Source organism: Schistocerca cancellata, chromosome 10 (assembly GCF_023864275.1).
Source record: "Schistocerca cancellata isolate TAMUIC-IGC-003103 chromosome 10, iqSchCanc2.1, whole genome shotgun sequence".
Classification (NCBI taxonomy): Eukaryota; Metazoa; Arthropoda; class Insecta; order Orthoptera; family Acrididae; genus Schistocerca; species Schistocerca cancellata.
In genome coordinates, this window is record NC_064635.1 from 119,107,280 (window position 1) to 119,124,947 (window position 17,668).

At 46.3% G+C, this 17,668-nt stretch overlaps 1 pseudogene; it reads right to left on the minus strand.

Moving 5' to 3' along the window:
• Positions 1 to 2,728: 2,728 nt before the first annotated feature.
• LOC126107213 (5S ribosomal RNA) lies at positions 2,729 to 2,846 on the minus strand (annotated as a pseudogene).
• Positions 2,847 to 17,668: the final 14,822 nt, after the last annotated feature.

A 17,668-nucleotide genomic window follows, 5' to 3' on the forward strand; every position in this document is an offset into this window, starting at 1 on the left:
ACCACCTTCAAACATGACAGTTTGTTCTGACCAAACATCTTGCACTTGCGCCTCTCGTTCATCAGGGCAGGTGTAACTCAATGGAGGAAGAACAAGTTATGTCGAGGATGCAAGTCGGATAAGGGCAAATTCGCTACGCCACGGAAACTTGAAGAACGACAACTGAACGTAAATGTTTTCTAACTCAAACGCGTTTTCTAAGTCACCGAACCAAGTAAACAAACAGAAAAATCGTTATATCCGAGTTTTGCTCCCTTCTGGAAAAAATTCTGCGGACGGCCATGAACTTGACTACAAGGAGTGATGTACCACTCACAGCCATGCACGAGGTGCGCTCAATAAGTAACGCAGCGCTTTCCTTTGTGGGGCAACTTCGACTGGAAAAATGCAGAATTTGCTGTGCGACATCGTGGAATATTCCCATTTCGGCCCGCATGGTTTCATAAACTTGCGATAGGTGGCCATGCTATACGAAGCATTCAAAATGGCGTCTGAAAGGGAGGAGCGTCCCCAGTAGAGAACTGTAACTGAGTTGCTTTTGGTGGAAAACCTGAACGTCGCAGATATTCATAGGCGCATCCATAGCGTCTACGGAGACCTGGCAGTGAACAAAAGCACGGTGAGTCGTTGCCCGAGGCACCTGTCATTGCGAAAATGACCGCACACAGCTGGGACTCCGGCAGTGTTGAAACATGCGGACACTCTCATTCGAGATGATCGAAATCATTACGCAACTATAGCTCGAGAAATACTAAACAAAGACTATTCTGGTCGATGAATACGACATAGAGCGCTTGTCTGTTGGCCAGATCGCTCCCCGGACCTCACGTCCACTGACTTTCTAATGGGAATATATGAAGAACAAAGTTTATCAAGAAATGCCAGCCACATCGGAAAAATTATGGCAACAAATTACGCATGTCTGTGCAGAAATCAGAAAAGAAATGTTAAGGCATGCTCAACTGTCTTTTTGAAGCGAGTTTTTGGAAATCCATCGAAGTTAATGGTCGTAACGTTGAGCATTTACTTAACTGAAATTGTTTTATGTGAACATAAGTTACGCTTTTGCAGTGTACAAGTACCGTTGTTTATAAATGGATGCCAATAAAGACAAAGTGTGTGAAAATCATTTGTCGTCTCATTTGTCCAATATTACATCACCTGTCACCCCTATAGGATAGATATATTACAGCTTTTACACTCAAAACTGAAAGCCCTTTCCATTTCTGTACAAGAAAATACACCATCACATTCACAAAAAGTAATTTGACCCTGAAAAAACATTGAAAATGGCATTTTAAGGACGAGTTACGGTCACTCTCTTATGTTCCCATGTGATTAATGCAAATTTTGTTTGAAATCATTATCGATTTTCCCTTTCGTTTCGGAGCAACACGGGTACGACGTTATAAATGCCTCACCCAAACAGGGCCCTCAACTCCAGACTGCAGACAACCTTATTCCTTCAGAACGCAACCCTGTCATAGACACGGAAGGCCAGAAATGAGATGTTACTCACTCCATTGAGTACTAAGGGGGACAGTGTAGCAGACATGATACAGGATTAGTGGTGTAAATCATTAAAACAAACGCGTTTGTCATTGCGGCGTGATGTTCTCACGAAATTTCAATCACGAACCTTTTCCTCCGAATGCGAAAATATTTTGTTGATGCCGGCCTACATAGAGAGGAACGATCATCGTAATAAAATAAGGAAAAACAGAACTCACACGGAAAGATATAGGTGTTCGTTTTTTCGGCGCGCTGCTCGAGAACTATTGTGAAGGTGCTTCGATGAACCCCCTGCCAGACACTTAAGGGGTAAGACAGGGTGATGTATTACGGAATTCGAATGTATATACATTAAAGAATTATTCTCCAAAATGGTATGTGCGAACTCCAAAACGTAACGATTCTGTGAACGATGTTAGGAACACAATACGTCATTGCCACAAGTCTTCATCGATTCCATCACCCCTGTTTTACCGCTTTGAGTAAACCTGATTTACTGGAGCGTTGTTTGGGCGGTTTTACTCAAAATGGGAACGAAAGTTTCAATAGTTCCATATGGAGATACGCTCCAAAAATTACATAAGCCTAAGCGAAAGTGTCAATAATGCTTCGAATTTGGCCGTATGTCCATTCAATGTAGGGCATACTACATTAATGCACGTGGCAAATGCCCTTCGAATTAAAATCGGCGATGAAATGCGCCGATTCTGTGAAGATAGAGACCCCAGCGCCGATGCGCTCAGTGACGGAAACGGCTTTCAGGATGAAAATGAGGGCTTATCATGTCAAAGTAGCAGAAAGCGGCCATCCGCTAGCTGCGGCGATAATCATTGTGGACCAGGCATCGATGATATCCCTTAAGTTTCAAGATTTGTCCCTTGTTTTTATATGATAAAACTTGTAGAACTTTAAACGCGTTTATCTCAGCACGATATTTTTCGGCATGGTTGTCGTCGCCCACGCTACAATTTTCATCCCATTTTAATAATTTTTGGCCTCTTGAAAAAAAGAAAACACTCCGTCTACAGGCCACAAGTGGCCTATCGGGTCCATCCGACCGCCGCGTCATCCTCAGAGGAAGGTTGAAGATAGGATGGGTGTGGGGTCAGCATACCGCTCTGCCGGTCGTTATGATGGTTTTCTTTGACCGAAGCCGCTACTGTTCGGTCGAGTAGCTCCTCAATTGGCATCACGAGGCTGAGTGCACCCCGAAAAATGGCAACAGCGCATGGCGTCCTGGATGGTCACCCATTCAAGTGCCGACCACGCCCGACAGCGCTTAACTTCGGTGATCTCACGGGAACCGGTGTATCCACTGCGGCAAGGCCACTGCCTTTGGTCTCCTTTGAAGCAAACTGAATTCTCGTAGTCGATTTTTTATTCTGATATTTAGTATTCTTTACAACCAAAATAACAGGGGTCCATAATTGGCCATTTTTTTCAAATATCTATAATTTCGCCAAAAAATCTTTTTTTTCGCAAATCCATACGACGAACTATACGACATCTGAAAGGATCAGGGCGATATGTTAATTTCCTGTTCCAGATAACCGTAACCGGAGATACAGCGACAAACGTCGATCTGCCTCCTTTCAGAGATGCCTCGGGAAAATCCCAGTTACACAGTAAAGATATTATTTTTCAATAAAATATATCAACAAAAACTTCAGTGTACGTTTTATTCGTTGAAAGAAACCCCATTTGTCTACTACATTCCGGGCTGTCCATAAATCCGTAAGAGTAGGAAGGGAGGGATAGCTTTTCTGAACAGCATTTAGCAAGGCATCAAATATATGCTCAATAATGTTTATTTCTGGGGAGTTTTGTGGCCAACGGAAATGTTTAAACACAAAAGAGTGTTCTGGAGCCACTCTGTAGCAATTCTGGACGTGTATAATGTAGCATTGTCCTGCTGGAATTTCCCAAGTCCGTCGGAATGCACAATGGACATGAATGGATGCTTATGTACGTATCACCAGTCAGAGTCGTATCTAGACGTATCAGGGGTCCCACATCACTCCAGCTGCACGCGCCCCACACCATTACAGAGCCTCGACCAGCTTGAACAGTCTCCTACTGACATGCAGGGGCCCATGGATTTATGAGGTTGTCTCCATACCCATACACGTCCATCTGCTCGATAGAATGTGAAACGAGACTCGTCCGACCAGGCAACATGTTTGCAGTTATCAACAGTCCAATGTCGGTGTTGATGGGCCCATGCGAGGTGTAAAGCTTTCTGTCGTGCAGTCATCAAGGGTACACTAGTGGGTCTTCGGCTCCAAAAGGCCATATCGACGACATTTCGTTGAATGGTTCGCACGCTGACACTTGTTGATAGCCCAGCACTGACATCTACAGCAATTTGCGGAAGAATTGCACTTCTGCCACGTTGAACGATTCTCTTCAGTCGTCGTAGGTCCCGTTCTTGCAGGATCTTTTCCAGCCGCAGCAATGTTGTAGATTTGATGTTTTGTCGGATTACTGATACGGTACACTCGTGAAATGGTCGTATGGGAAAATCGCCACAGCATCGCTACCTCGGAGATGCTGTGTCCCTTTGCTCTTGCACCGACTATAACACCACGTTCAGACTCAAATATTGTTAACGTGCGATTGTAGGAGCAGTAAGCGATGTAACAAGTGCCCCAGACACTTGTTGTCTCGCCGGCCGCGGTGGTCTCGCGGTTCTAGGCGCTCAGTCCGGAACCGCGCGACTGCTACGGTCGCAGGTTCGAATCCTGCCTCGGGCATGGATGTGTGTGATGTCCTTAGGTTAGTTAGGTTTAAGTAGTTTTAAGTTCTAGGGGACTGATGACCACAGATGTTAAGTCCCATAGTGCTCAGAGCCATTTGAACCATTTTGAACTTGTCTCGTATAGGCGTTGCCGATCGCAGCGCCATATTCTGCCTGTTTACATGTCTGTATTTGAATACGCATGCTTACACAAGTTCATTTGGCGGTTCAGTGTAGATGTAGATGTTGGTAGTCTATAGTGTAGACGACATGATTTTACCCGGCAGTAAGGGAGAAGAGGTCGGACTTTTCTTTTTGCGGTTTCCTTTCTTTTCTATTTTCGGCCGCCGCCTTCTCTGCTTAGTCTCGCTGCGTTCGCGGCAGGCAGGGACAGCAGTGGGCGTGATCTCCGGCGGCGCTGTCCCCAGAGCATCGGAGGCCGCTTTGTGACAGAAAAGCCTAGAGAGAGAGAGAGAGAGAGAGAGAGAGAGAGAGAAGCCAGTGGTTCCCTCGCCTGTCGGCCGAGCGCGCCGCCTGGGGGCACAATTACGGGACAAAGCGGGCCTCCGCTACTGCTGCTGCCCGATCGATACCGGAAGCTGCCGGAGGCGCACGAGCCGTCGTGACGTCACCAGCGGGTCCCGTCTGCCGCCGCGTACACTCTAGACTGCAGAAGAGAACATCTGCGGCCCGCTAGCACACTGCCTCTAAGTGAGGAGCCACATGCGTTGTCAATCACGTGGCCGGTCACCTGCCAGCGATCACGTACGGGTTTCAAGATCGCCTCAGCTAATCCGATTTCAGATGTTCCATGATTTCCCCATATCACGTGCAGTTCCACAAAGTATATTAAAAAACTAGAAACCCGCCTCGATTGCGAAAAAAGCACCTAGTGTTAACCTAGGTTTCGGCGTAGATAACTACACCTTCTTCAGAACAATAAAACCCACAAGTGCCTAAGAAGACCTTTGTCAATGATTAAAAGAACACCATAGCTTTACATTTGTAAACGAAAAAAAGGAAAACACAAACAGTACATATGTACAAAGTCAAAACCACTACTTAACGGTGTACGCTCCACCTCACACCGGCCTATGTTCGATGGGCCATGACCCGCCATAAACTGCAGCTACAAATGGTCGCTCACTTACACGCCCGATCCGCTACCTATGCACATGCGCAAGACAAGGGAAGTTACTTGAATGTGCATGCGGATACGAATACGAGAAAGTTTATAAATGGGCTAAATAGCCCATATATTCCCAACCGTGGATCAACGTATATAAAAAAATAGATTGGATAGAATAAGTGACGGGCTAAATAGGAGATGAAACCTAAAAATAACCGCACACGGTTGCTTATGCTAGGAAAGAAACTTATAACCGCACACGGTTGCTTATGCTAAGAAAGAAACTTATATATCAAGCTACCTATGACAACAGGAGGAACTCTTAAAAACTATTCCTAAAGCCAATAGTTAGCCGGCGGGGGGGGGGGGGGGGGAGGGGGGCTGAGGACTAATCTAAAGGCGTCGTGGTAATAAAGGGATAAAACGTGAGGTGTTCAACGGGCTAAAATCACCTTCATCGTAAAAGGAGAATGAGGAAAAAAAGAAAAAAGATGGCTTGACCAACCGCACTCGCCAATCAGCGCACGCATGTGAAAATCCCCGGATCATCAGATTTACAAGTATGAAGAACAAATTAAAGGTGCGAAACCTTCAAAAAATTTTCTCTTTCTTAGTAGGAGTTGGTCGTTAAGGATATTGTCTTTATCATGTTGCAGATGCTTAAAGATCTGCATTTCTTCTAAAACATCGAGTTTTAAGCCCTTAACCTCGGCATGAAGTAACTCTATATTAACTGGAGGGCTCGGCGCATGAGCCGTTTGCACAAGGTGTTCCGCATAAGTAGAGCCCTTAGTACCGCTTCTAGTAGGAATATGCTTTTTATACCTGAGACCCAGAGCTCAGCCCGTTTGCCCGATGTAAAATTTTGGACAATCCGCGCATAGGTTAACACTAGGTGCTTTTCTCGCAATCGAGGCGGGTTTCTAGTCTTTTAATATATTAACCAACGATTGCTGACGCGCTGCGATGTTGAAGGTTTTTAAGTTACACAAAGGTTAAGCATCATTCTAGCAGGTAGTCCTAGTCTCTCTTGCTCATTTTAGGGTTCCATATTTCAATCTTTAAGGGATCCCTTATAGGATCACGTTGTTGTCCATCAATCTGTGTGTTTGTCCCACTGTTAAGTTCTATTTTTGTCAGGAACGGGTAGACGTAATCATGGACTGTGAGGCTGGTCCCGGCGGAGGTTCGAGTCCTCCGTGGGACAGGGGTTGTGTGTGTTTGTCCTTAGGATAATTTACCTTAAGTAGTGTGTAAGCTTAGGGACTGATGACCTAAGCAGTTGAGTCCTATAATATTTCACACACATTTGAACATTTGGGTAGACGTATCGAGCTGACATTTATGTCACATACCAGGGTTTACAGTCCCTTGGCGATGTGAAAAAAAACCGGCCAGGGTTGCCGAGCGGTTCTAGGCGCTACAGTCCGGAACCGCGCGACCGCTACGGTCGCAGGTTCGAATCCTGTTTTGGGCATGGATGTGTGTGATGTCCTTAGGTTAGTTAGGTTAGGTTAGTTAGGTTAGTGTTGTTTTAACGTCCCGTCGACAACGAGGTCATTAGAGACGGAGCGCTAGCTCGGGTTAGGGAAGGATGGGGAAGGAAATCGGCCGTGCCCTTTGAAAGGAACCATCCCGGCATTTGCCTGAAACGATTTAGGGAAATCACGGAAAACCTAAATCAGGATGGCTGGAGACGGGATTGAACCGTCGTCCTCCCGAATGCGAGTCCAGTGTGCTAACCACTGCGCCACCTCGCTCGGTGGTTAGTTAGGTTCAAGTAGTTCTAAGTTCTAGGGGGATGACCTCAGATGTTAAGTCCCATAGTGCTCAGAGCCATTTGAACCATTTTTTCGATGTGAAAAAAATCAAGCTTCTAAGTCGATGCAACCCAGTTTCGGCCATTTATACGACTTATTTCGTTATTCACTCATCAAAACCTGTAGTGTACTTTACGAAACTGTGAAATTTTTCAAGAAGCAAGGGTTCACAGTACATCTAAAGGAAATAATCTGTAAACGGCCAATTTGTCATTACATCAGACAAAAAAAAATATTTTTTTCCCATTTCCGTCCGTCTGCATGCCGACCTGTTAAGACTACTTTTCCTCAGGAACGGGTCCGCCGCTCGTGGTCTCGCGGTAGCGTTCTCGCTTCCCGAGCACGGGGTCCCGGGTTCGATTCCCGGCGGGGTCAGGGATTTTCACCTGCCTCGAGATGACTGGGTGTTTGTGTTGTCCTCATCATTTCATCATCATCCAGGAAAGTGGCGAAATTGGACTGAGCAAAGGTTGGGAAATTGTACGGGCGCTGATAACCACGCAGTTGAGCGCCCCACAAACCAAACATCATCATCATCTCCTCAGGAACGGATTGGTACACACTGAAACACTAAAGTAACTGGAATAGGCATGCGTATTCAAATACAGAGATACGTAAATAGGCAGAATCCGGCGCTGCTGTCGGCAACGCCTGTATAAGACAAAAGTGTCTGGCGCAGTTGTTAGATCGCTTACTCGGCGCGCGAGCGATGGGACACAGCATCTCCGAGACAGCGATGAGTTCGGGACTTTCCGCACGACCATTTCACGAGTGTACCTTGAATATCAGGAATCCGGTCAGAAAAAAAATCCTGCGAGAACGGTACCAACGACGTCTGAAGAGGATCGTTCAACGTGACAGAAATGCAACCCTTCCGCAAATTGCTGCAGATTTCAATGTTCGCCCATAAACAAGTGTCAGGGTGCGAAGCATTCAACGAAATCATCGATGTAGGCTTTCGGAGCCGAAGGCCCACTTGTGTACCCTTGATGACTGCACGACACAAAGCTTTACGCATCGCCTGGGCCTGTCAACACCGACATTGGACTGTTGATAACTGGAAACAAGTTGCTTGGTCGGACGAGTCTCGTTTCAAATTGAATCGAGCGGATGGACGTGTACGGGTATGGAGACAACCTCATGAATCCATGGGCCCTGCATGTCAGCAGGGGACTGTTCAAGATGGTGGAGGCTCTGTAATGGTGTGGGGCGTGTGCAGTTGGAGTGATATGGGACCCCTGATACGTCTAGATAAGACTTTGACAGGTGACACGCGCGCAAGCATCCTGTCTGAACAACTGCATCTGTTCATGTCCATTGTGGATTCTGATGAACTTGGGAAATTCTAGGGGGACTATGCGACACCCCTGCTACAGAGAGGCTCCAGGAACCTTTTTTTTCCCTTTACTGTAATTTTAATCACCTGCTACAGGCGGGCTGGCAGCAGCATGGTACGCTGCTCTTCAGCCTTAAGTGGAACAATAATATGACATATAGGTGATACAGACAAGACAGTAAAAACGGCGGGCAAAAAAAGGAGATACAAAAAAAAAAAATAAACAAGAAGCCGTTCACGCTGGACGCGAAAAAACAGTAACACTTGGGGACACGGCGCACAGAACACTGATGACGGCGACGGCACACGTGAACAGTTGAGGCGTGACGGTGACAGAACACTAAACACAAATCGAGGCACACACACAACACACAGATGGCGATGATCTCCGGCGCGCGAAAGTCCACTGAGCGTGTACGAGTCCGGGGACCTGCCAAGAGTGGAGGAGGAGGAGGAGGAGGAGGGGAATGGGAGAGGGGAGAGAAGAGATGCCATGGGCAGAGGAGAGAGGGGGAGGGTGGAAGGGGGAGGGGAAGCCCGGGGGAAGAGGGGAGGAGGAAGGGGGGAGAGGAAAGAGAAGGGAAAGAAGGGAGGGAGGGAGGGTGCCGAAAGGAAAGGACACAGGAAGTGGGGGGGGAGGGTCAAAGTTGATAGGAGGGGTAGATGGAGGGGAGAAGGACATCATCAGGGAGGGGGAGCTGGCGGAAGCCACCTTGGGAGAGGGTAAGGAGGGTGGAGAGATGGAGACCGGGTGGGACGTGGGAATACAGGCGCGGCAGTGGGCGGGGGTGGGAGAGGATCGCGGAGACGAGCGGGTGAGGAGGATCAAGTTTACGGGAGGTGTACAGGATCCGTATCCTTTCAAGGAAAAGGAGGAGGTGGGGGAAGGTGATGAGATCATGCAGGATCCGCGTGGGGGAGGGGAGACGGATGCGATAGGCAAGGCGGAGAGCATGGCGTTCAAGGATTTGGAGGGATTTATAAAAGGTAGGGGGGGGGGGGGCGGAGATGCTGGATGGGCGTAACAAAGGATAGGGCGGATGAGGGATTTATAGGTGTGGAGGATTGTGGAGGGGTAGGCTCCAGGAACACTCTTCTGAGTTTAAATCCTTCCACTGGCCACCAAACTCCTCGGGCATGAACATAATAAAGCACATCTGGGATGCCTTGCAATGTGCTATTTAGACGATATCTCCATCCCCTCGTACTTTTACGGATTTACGGACAGCCCTGCAGGATTCATGGTGTCAATTCCCTCCAGTATTACTTCAGACATTAGTCGAGTCCATGCCACGTCGTGTTGCTGCCTTCTGCGTGTATCGCGGGGGCCCTATATGATTTTATGCACGTGCTTCAGTTTCTTTGGCTCTCCAGTGTATGAAATTGAAATTTGTGTCAAATATTAAGGTCTACGGTTTTTTTGGCATTGTGCTAGATCTGTGCTTCTGCCTCAATGCAGTAAAAAAAGTGTGGCCATATAAGTCGCATATGTTGATATTCGCAAACTCAAAATTAGCAAAACCTACAGACGAACTATTTATGTACAAGTAGAGCCCGGTGATTTAGCAGCGAAGTGCGTGCCTGGAAACAGAGTGGTCGGTGAATCGAATCCCGGTAGGAACGCGATTTTTATGTCTTCGTTTTAATCTAGCCTTCACCTCACAATAATGTGAGAAATCCGCATAAACGCCACGCGTTTATTATTCCACGTCAAACAACAGGTCCTCTTTCCCCGGTTGGACAATGGGTACAGCTTCATATAGATCTACTTCGTTAACCTGAAGTTCACAATTAAGTACCTGGCAGAGGGTTCATCGAACCACCTTTAAACTACTTCTCTACCGTTCCACAGCGCGCAGAAAAAAAGAACACTTAAATCTTTTTCGGGGTGAGCTGATTTCTCTTATTTTATTATGATGATCATTTCTACCTATGTAGGTGGGCGCCAACAAAATAATTTCGCACTCTTAGGAGAAATTCGTGATCGAAGTTTCATAAGAAGATCGTACCACAGCGAAAAACACCTTTGTTTGATGACTGCCACCCCAATTCATGTATCGTATCTCTGGCACTCTCTGCCTTGTTTCGCGATAATACAAAACGAGCTGCCCTTCTTTGAACCAGGTTAGCAAGACCAAGTCGCCGAAGTGGCGCCCAATAGAAAGACTTGTACCACACCACTGAGCCTTACGAAATTATAATTATTACTGTTATCATCTATATACGTAATTAAGAGTGTACGGAACGCTGAGAGCGCTAGTCCTACTCGCATTTGTCCGGTTTATTCTGGGTAATCAGTGTTCTGACTGGTGTGATGCGGCCCTCAACAACTTCCTCTCCTGTGTCAACCTCGTCATGTCTGAGAAGCACTTAAGCCCAACTCCTCAATTATTTTCTGGAAGTATCCCAGTCTCTGTCGTCCCCTACAGTTTTTACCGTCTTAATCTCTCTCTAGTACCGTGGAAGTTATTCCATGCCAACTTAAAACATGTCCTATCATCTTGTCCCTTCCTCATGTCGTTGTTTTCCACACGTTCCTTCTGTCGCCGATTCTGCGTAGATCCTTGTCAGTCCTTATCTCAACTAAACTCCTCCAGAACAGGCCATGAAGGCCCAACGGTACCGACCGGTCGCCGTGTCATCCTCAGCCCATAGGCGTCACTGGATGCACGTGGTCAGCACACCGCTCTCCCGGCCGTATGTCAGCTTACGAGACCGGAGCCGCTACTTCTCATCAAGCAGCTCCTTAGTTTGCCTCACGAGGGCTGAGTGCATCCTGCTTCCCAACAGCGCTCGGCATACCGGAGAGTCCATCCAAGTGCTAGCCCAGACCGACAGCGCTTAACTTCGGTGATCTGACGGGAACCGGTATCACCCCTGCGGCAAGGCCGTTGGCCCCTATCTTAACAGTCCACCTAATTTTGATCATCCATCCATAACACCCCGCCTACTCGGATCTCTTCTTTTCTGTTTTCCCGCAATGAACGATTCACTTTCAGACAATGCTGTTGTGCTCCAAAAGCACATTGTCAGAAATTTCATCCTCATATTAAGGCCGATGTTTGACACAAGTAGACTTCTCTAGGCCCAGAATTCCCTCTGTATCTGTAGTGCTCTGCTTTTTATGTCCTCCTTGCTTCCTCCGTCTGCTAGCAGAATTCCTTTACTTTGTGTTATTCGTCCTCCCCAATTTCGATCTTAATTTTATCACTAATCTTATTCCTGCTGCTCCTCACTTTTTTCGTCTTTCTTCGACTAATCCATAATGTGAGTTCACTGTTCATTCCATTCAGTACCTCCTGCAACTCTTCCTCACTTTCACCGAACGTAGCCATGTCATCAGTGAATCTTATCATTGATATGCCTTCACCCAGAATTTTAAACCCCCTCCCGAACGTATCTTTTATTACCGCCATTACTTCTTCGACATAGATGATACAGTTGGTGTGAAAGACTGTGTCCATGTATTACAGCCTTTCTAATCCGGACACTTCGTTCGTGTTCTTCTATTTCTGTTTTTTCTTCTTAGTTCTTGTACTTACTGTATATTACCCGTGTCTGCCTACAGCTTTCACGTGTTTTCCTAGTAAATATCAACACCTGTAAGCAGCTAATGGTCTGGATTTCATTGTAATTTCATTCTTCGAGAGCAGCAAGATCACTAATGATATCTGTTCTTTCGGACATATCTGAAAGAACAGATACCATCTTCTACTTCTATTTCTAGATGGATAATCTGCAAATCACATTTAAGTGCCTGGCATAGGGTTCATCGAACCACCTTCACAATTCTCTTTTATTCCAATCTCTTATAGCGCGCGGGAAGAATGAACACCTATATCTTTCCGTACGAGCTCTGGTTTCCCTTATTTTATCTTGGTGATCGTTCCTCCCTATGTAGATCGGTGTCAACAAAATATTTTCGCATTCGGAGGGGAAAGTTGGTGGTTTGGATTTTCGTGAGAAGATTCCGTCGCAACGAAAAACGCCTTTCCTTTAATGATGTCCATCCCAAATCCTGTATCATTTCTGTGACTCTCTCTCCCATTTTTCACGATAATACAAAACGTGCTTCCTTTCTTTGAACTTTTTAGATGTACTCAGTCAGTCCTATCGGGTAAGGAACACATACCGCGCAACAGTATTGTAGAAAAGGATCTTCATACCCTCTGGGAGGGGAGAAAAATGAGAATTTACAAAATAAGAATATGGGAGGTAAGAAAGCAAGGCACGAAAGAGAAGAACGAGGAAGAAGAAGACGAAGGAGGAGGAGGAGGGGGAGGAGGAGGAGGAGAAGGCAACGAATGGAAACTTTGAGGCACCATTAAAATGATAAAGGGGTGTAAGGTGGCTATAATTACGCACCTTACAAGCACTCATTTACATACTTTGCCGTGATTTACATCCGGAATTTATCATTTGATAGGTTGTACATCGTATATATGAATATTTAAAGAAGACATTGTCATGTGCAATTTTGTAAATAGTTGTTAACGCTTATTGCTAGAAAGGTGATGGAGTGTCTTTATTATCAAAACGGCGTAATGAACGATAGCCTACACTACTAGAGGTTGGAACGCCAATGGTAATGAAACGGCAGGTGTAAATCAGGCCCTTGGTGGAAAAGCCCGCACAGGTGTGTTGGTCCTATTTGACACAGGAAGCAGCCAAGACGGACGCTGAAGCACAATACAGCGGCGGCCGGCCGGCGGGGGCAGGGAGGATAACGGAATAATACTTCGGAAACTCTGAAAATCTTGGACGCAGCAGAGAGGAGCGGTACCTCAGAAATCACGCAGGCTGAGTTATTTCCGAGGATTTTTACTCTGAGAAGCGTACCATTGTATGTATTCCTAATTAACTGTGATAGGTATTTCCTCGCAAACTTTCCGCGTGGGACTACAAAAGACTAAAATAAGGTTGATCGGCGTTCGGAAGAATCTATAGAGAGGGAGAATATTCCGTAGCTTCGGGAATATGATTCGCTTTCTGCATTTACGAGGGGGGGGGGGCATTCGAGCTTTGTTGGGAAGCCAGCAGTGGAGGGAAAGCGGTCATCCGTTGTGAGCGCCCGTGTTTGGCGGTCACTTAGGATCAGCTTTTGGTGGTACAGACGGACTTGCTGTCTCTGCTCTCAGGAGAATCTATAGTTAGAACGGTTAGGCACTGAACTGTTGCAAACTTATACGATTCTGGACTTCGCCTCTGGGTAAGGAGTCGTCTATGACTATGCAGCGTTCAGTGATTCAGATCACTTCAGTCATCCGGATTAAATAGTGAAGCAAAGATATAATCATTAAATTATAAAAAGCTTATATAATTAAATGGAATAGATATAATGCAAAATCAGTCAGTATCTCATATAGCAAAATTGCATAATCGTAGTCAAACTTGAAGCATTATGTGCATCAGAGATTGCACTCATCGTACGTAAATTATTCACTAATTGCGTAGAAAAATAAGAAAGTAAAAGAGTGAGTAACATGTGTGATCCTGTTTGTGTTGAGAGAATCTGGAAGTCTAACGAGTTATATCAAAATTTCAGGAAACGAAGATTGAAATTTTACGGCCACATTCTCATAACGAACGTTAATATACCAACCACAAGGATTCCGTTCCTTCACACTGAAAGATACACTCCTGGAAATGGAAAAAAGAACACATTGACACCGGTGTGTCAGACCCACCATACTTGCTCCGGACACTGCAAGAGGGCTGTACAAGCAATGATCACACGCACGGCACAGCGGACACACCAGGAACCGCGGTGTTGGCCGTCGAATGGCGCTAGCTGCGCAGCATTTGTGCACCGCCGCCGTCAGTGTCAGCCAGTTTGCCGTGGCATACGGAGCTCCATCGCAGTCTTTAACACTGGTAGCATGCCGCGACAGCGTGGACCTGAACCGTATGTGCAGCTGACGGACTTTGAGCGAGGGCGTATAGTGGGCATGCGGGAGGCCGGGTGGACGTACCGCCGAATTGCTCAACACGTGGGGCGTGAGGTCTCCACAGTACATCGATGTTGTCGCCAGTGGTCGGCGGAAGGTGCACGTGCCCGTCGACCTGGGACCGGACCGCAGCGACGCACGGATGCACGCCAAGACCGTAGGATCCTACGCAGTGCCGTAGGGGACCGCACCGCCACTTCCCAGCAAATTACGGACACTGTTGCTCCTGGGGTATCGGCGAGGACCATTCGCTACCGTCTCCATGAAGCTGGGCTACGGTCCCGCACACCGTTAGGCCGTCTTCCGCTCACGCCCCAACATCGTGCAGCCCGCCTCCAGTGGTGTCGCGACAGGCGTGAATGGAGGGGCGAATGGAGACGTGTCGTCTTCAGCGATGAGAGTCGCTTCTGCCTTGGTGCCAATGATGGTCGTATGCGTGTTTGGCGCCGTGCAGGTGAGCGCCACAATCAGGACTGCATACGACCGAGGCACACAGGGCCAACACCCGGCATCATGGTGTGGGGAGCGATCTCCTACACTGGCCGTACACCACTGGTGATCGTCGAGGGGACACTGAATAGTGCACGGTACATCCAAACCGTCATCGAACCCATCGTTCTACCATTCCTAGACCGGCAAGGGAACTTGCTGTGCCACCCAACGTGCTCTAGAAGGTGTAAGTCAACTACCTGGCCAGCAAGATCTCCGGATCTGTCCCCCATTGAGCATGTTTGGGACTGGATGAAGCGTCGTCTCACGCGGTCTGCACGTCCAGCACGAACGCTGGTCCAACTGAGGCGCCAGGTGGAAATGGCGTGGCAAGCCGTTCCACAGGAATACATCCAGCATCTCTACGATCGTCTCCATGGGAGAATAGCAGCCTGCATTGCTGCGAAAGGTGGATATACACTGTACTAGTGCCGACATTGTGCATGCTCTGTTGCCTGTGTCTATGTGCCTGTGGTTCTGTCAGTGTGATCATGTGATGTATCTGACCCCAGGAATGTGTCAATAAAGTTTCCCGTTCCTGGGACAATGAATTCACGGTGTTCTTATTTCAATTTCCAGGAGTGTACAAATAATTGGATACTGTAAATTGAGAAACATCTTCGGAAATAGCCTTTACAAACAAATTCTATGAGACATAGCTGCATTCAAAACTCTGATTTACAAGTAAGTTTAAACATAAATTAAGTGTTACATGTAAGAATACATGGACAGAGTAACGTAGGAAAAGCCATAGTGAGAAAATGAAGAGAGATTGGAAGCAGAAGAAGAAGAAGAAGAAGAAGAAGAAGAAGAAGAAGAAAGCAAGAACATCAGCGAAAGAAGTTGAGTCGCGTTCCGTGGCTGGGCATAACGAAGTTTCAAATGGTTCAAATGGCTCTGAGTACTATGGGACTTAACATCTGAGGTTATCAGTCCACTAGACTTAGAGTTACTTAAACCTAACTAACTTAAGCACATCACACACCACCATGCCCGAGGCAGAATTCGAACCTGCGACCGTAGCAGCAGTGCGGCTTCGGACTGAAGCGCCTAGAACCGCTCGGCCACAGTGGCCGGCCATAACGGAACTGTAGATTGAAACTGAAGAAACTGCAAAAAGGTGGGAATTTAAGGAGATGGATAAACTGACTAAACCAGAGGTTGTACAAAGATTCAGGGAGAGCATAACGGAACAATTGACGGGAATGGGGGAATGAAATACAATAAAAGAAGAATGGGTAGCTTTGAGGAATGAAGTAGTGAAGGCAGCAGAGGATCAAGTAGATAAAAAGACGAGGTCTAGTAGAAATCCTTGGGTAACACAAGAAATATTGCATTTAATTGATGAAAGGAGAAAATATAAAAATGCAGTAAATGTAGAAATGAAGCAGGCAAAAAGGAATACAAACGTCTCAAAAATGAGATCGACAGGAAGTACAATGGCTAAGCAGGGGTGGCTATATGACAAATGGAAGGATGCAGACGCTTATCTCACTAGGGGCAAGATACATACTGCCTACAGGAAAATTAAAGAGACCTTTGGAGGAAAGAGAGCCAGCCACTTGTATGAATGTCAAGAGCTCAGATGGAAACCCAGTTCTAAGCAAAGAAGGGAAAGCAGAAAGGTGGAAGGAGTGTATATAAGGGCGATGTACTTGAGGACAATATTATGGAAATGGACGAGAATGTAAATGAAGATGGAATGGGAGATATGATACTGTGTGAAGAGTATGACAGAGCACTGAAAGACCTGAGCCGAAACAAGGCCCCAGGAGTAGACAACATTCCATTAGAATTACTGACGGCCTTGGGAGAGCCAGTCCTGACAAAACTCTACCATCTGGTGAGCAAGATGAATGAGACAGCTGAAATACCCTCAGACTTCAAGAAGAATATAATAATTCCAATCCCAAAGAAAGCAGGTGTTGACAGATATGAAAATTACCAAACTATAAGTTTAATAAGTCACAGCTGCAAAATCTTAACGTGAATTCTTTACAGACGAATGGAAAAACTCGTAGAAGCCGACCTCGGGGAAGATCAGTTTGGATTCCGTAGATATATTGAAACACGTGAGGCAATACTGACCCTACGACTTATCTTAGAAGATAGATTAAGGAAAGGCAAACCTACATTTCTAGCATTTGTAGACTTAGAGAAAGCATCTGACAATGTGGACTGGAATACTCTCTTTCACATTCTGAAGGTGGCAGGGGTAAACTACAGGGAGCGAAAGGTTATTTACAATTTGTACAGAAACCAGATGACAGTTATAAGAGTCGACATGAAAGGGAAGCAGTGGTTGGGAAGGGAGTGAGACAGGGTTGCCTATCCCCGATGTTATTCCATCTATATATTGAGCAAGCAGTAAAGGAAACAAAAGAAAAATTCGGAATAGGTATTAAAATCCATGGAGAAGAAATAAAAACTTCGAGGTTCGCCGATGACAACTGGGATAATGGAATGTAGTCGAATTAAGTTGGGTGACGCTGAGGGAAGTAGATTAGGAAATGAGACACTTAAAGTAGTAAAGATGTTTTGCTATTTGGGGAGCCAAATAACTGATGATGGTCGAAGTAGAGAGGATATAAAATGTAGACTGGCAATGGCATGGAAAGCGTTTCTGAAGAAGTGAAATCTGTTAACATCGAGTATAGATTTAAGTGTCAGGAATTCGTTTCTGAAAGTGTTTGTATG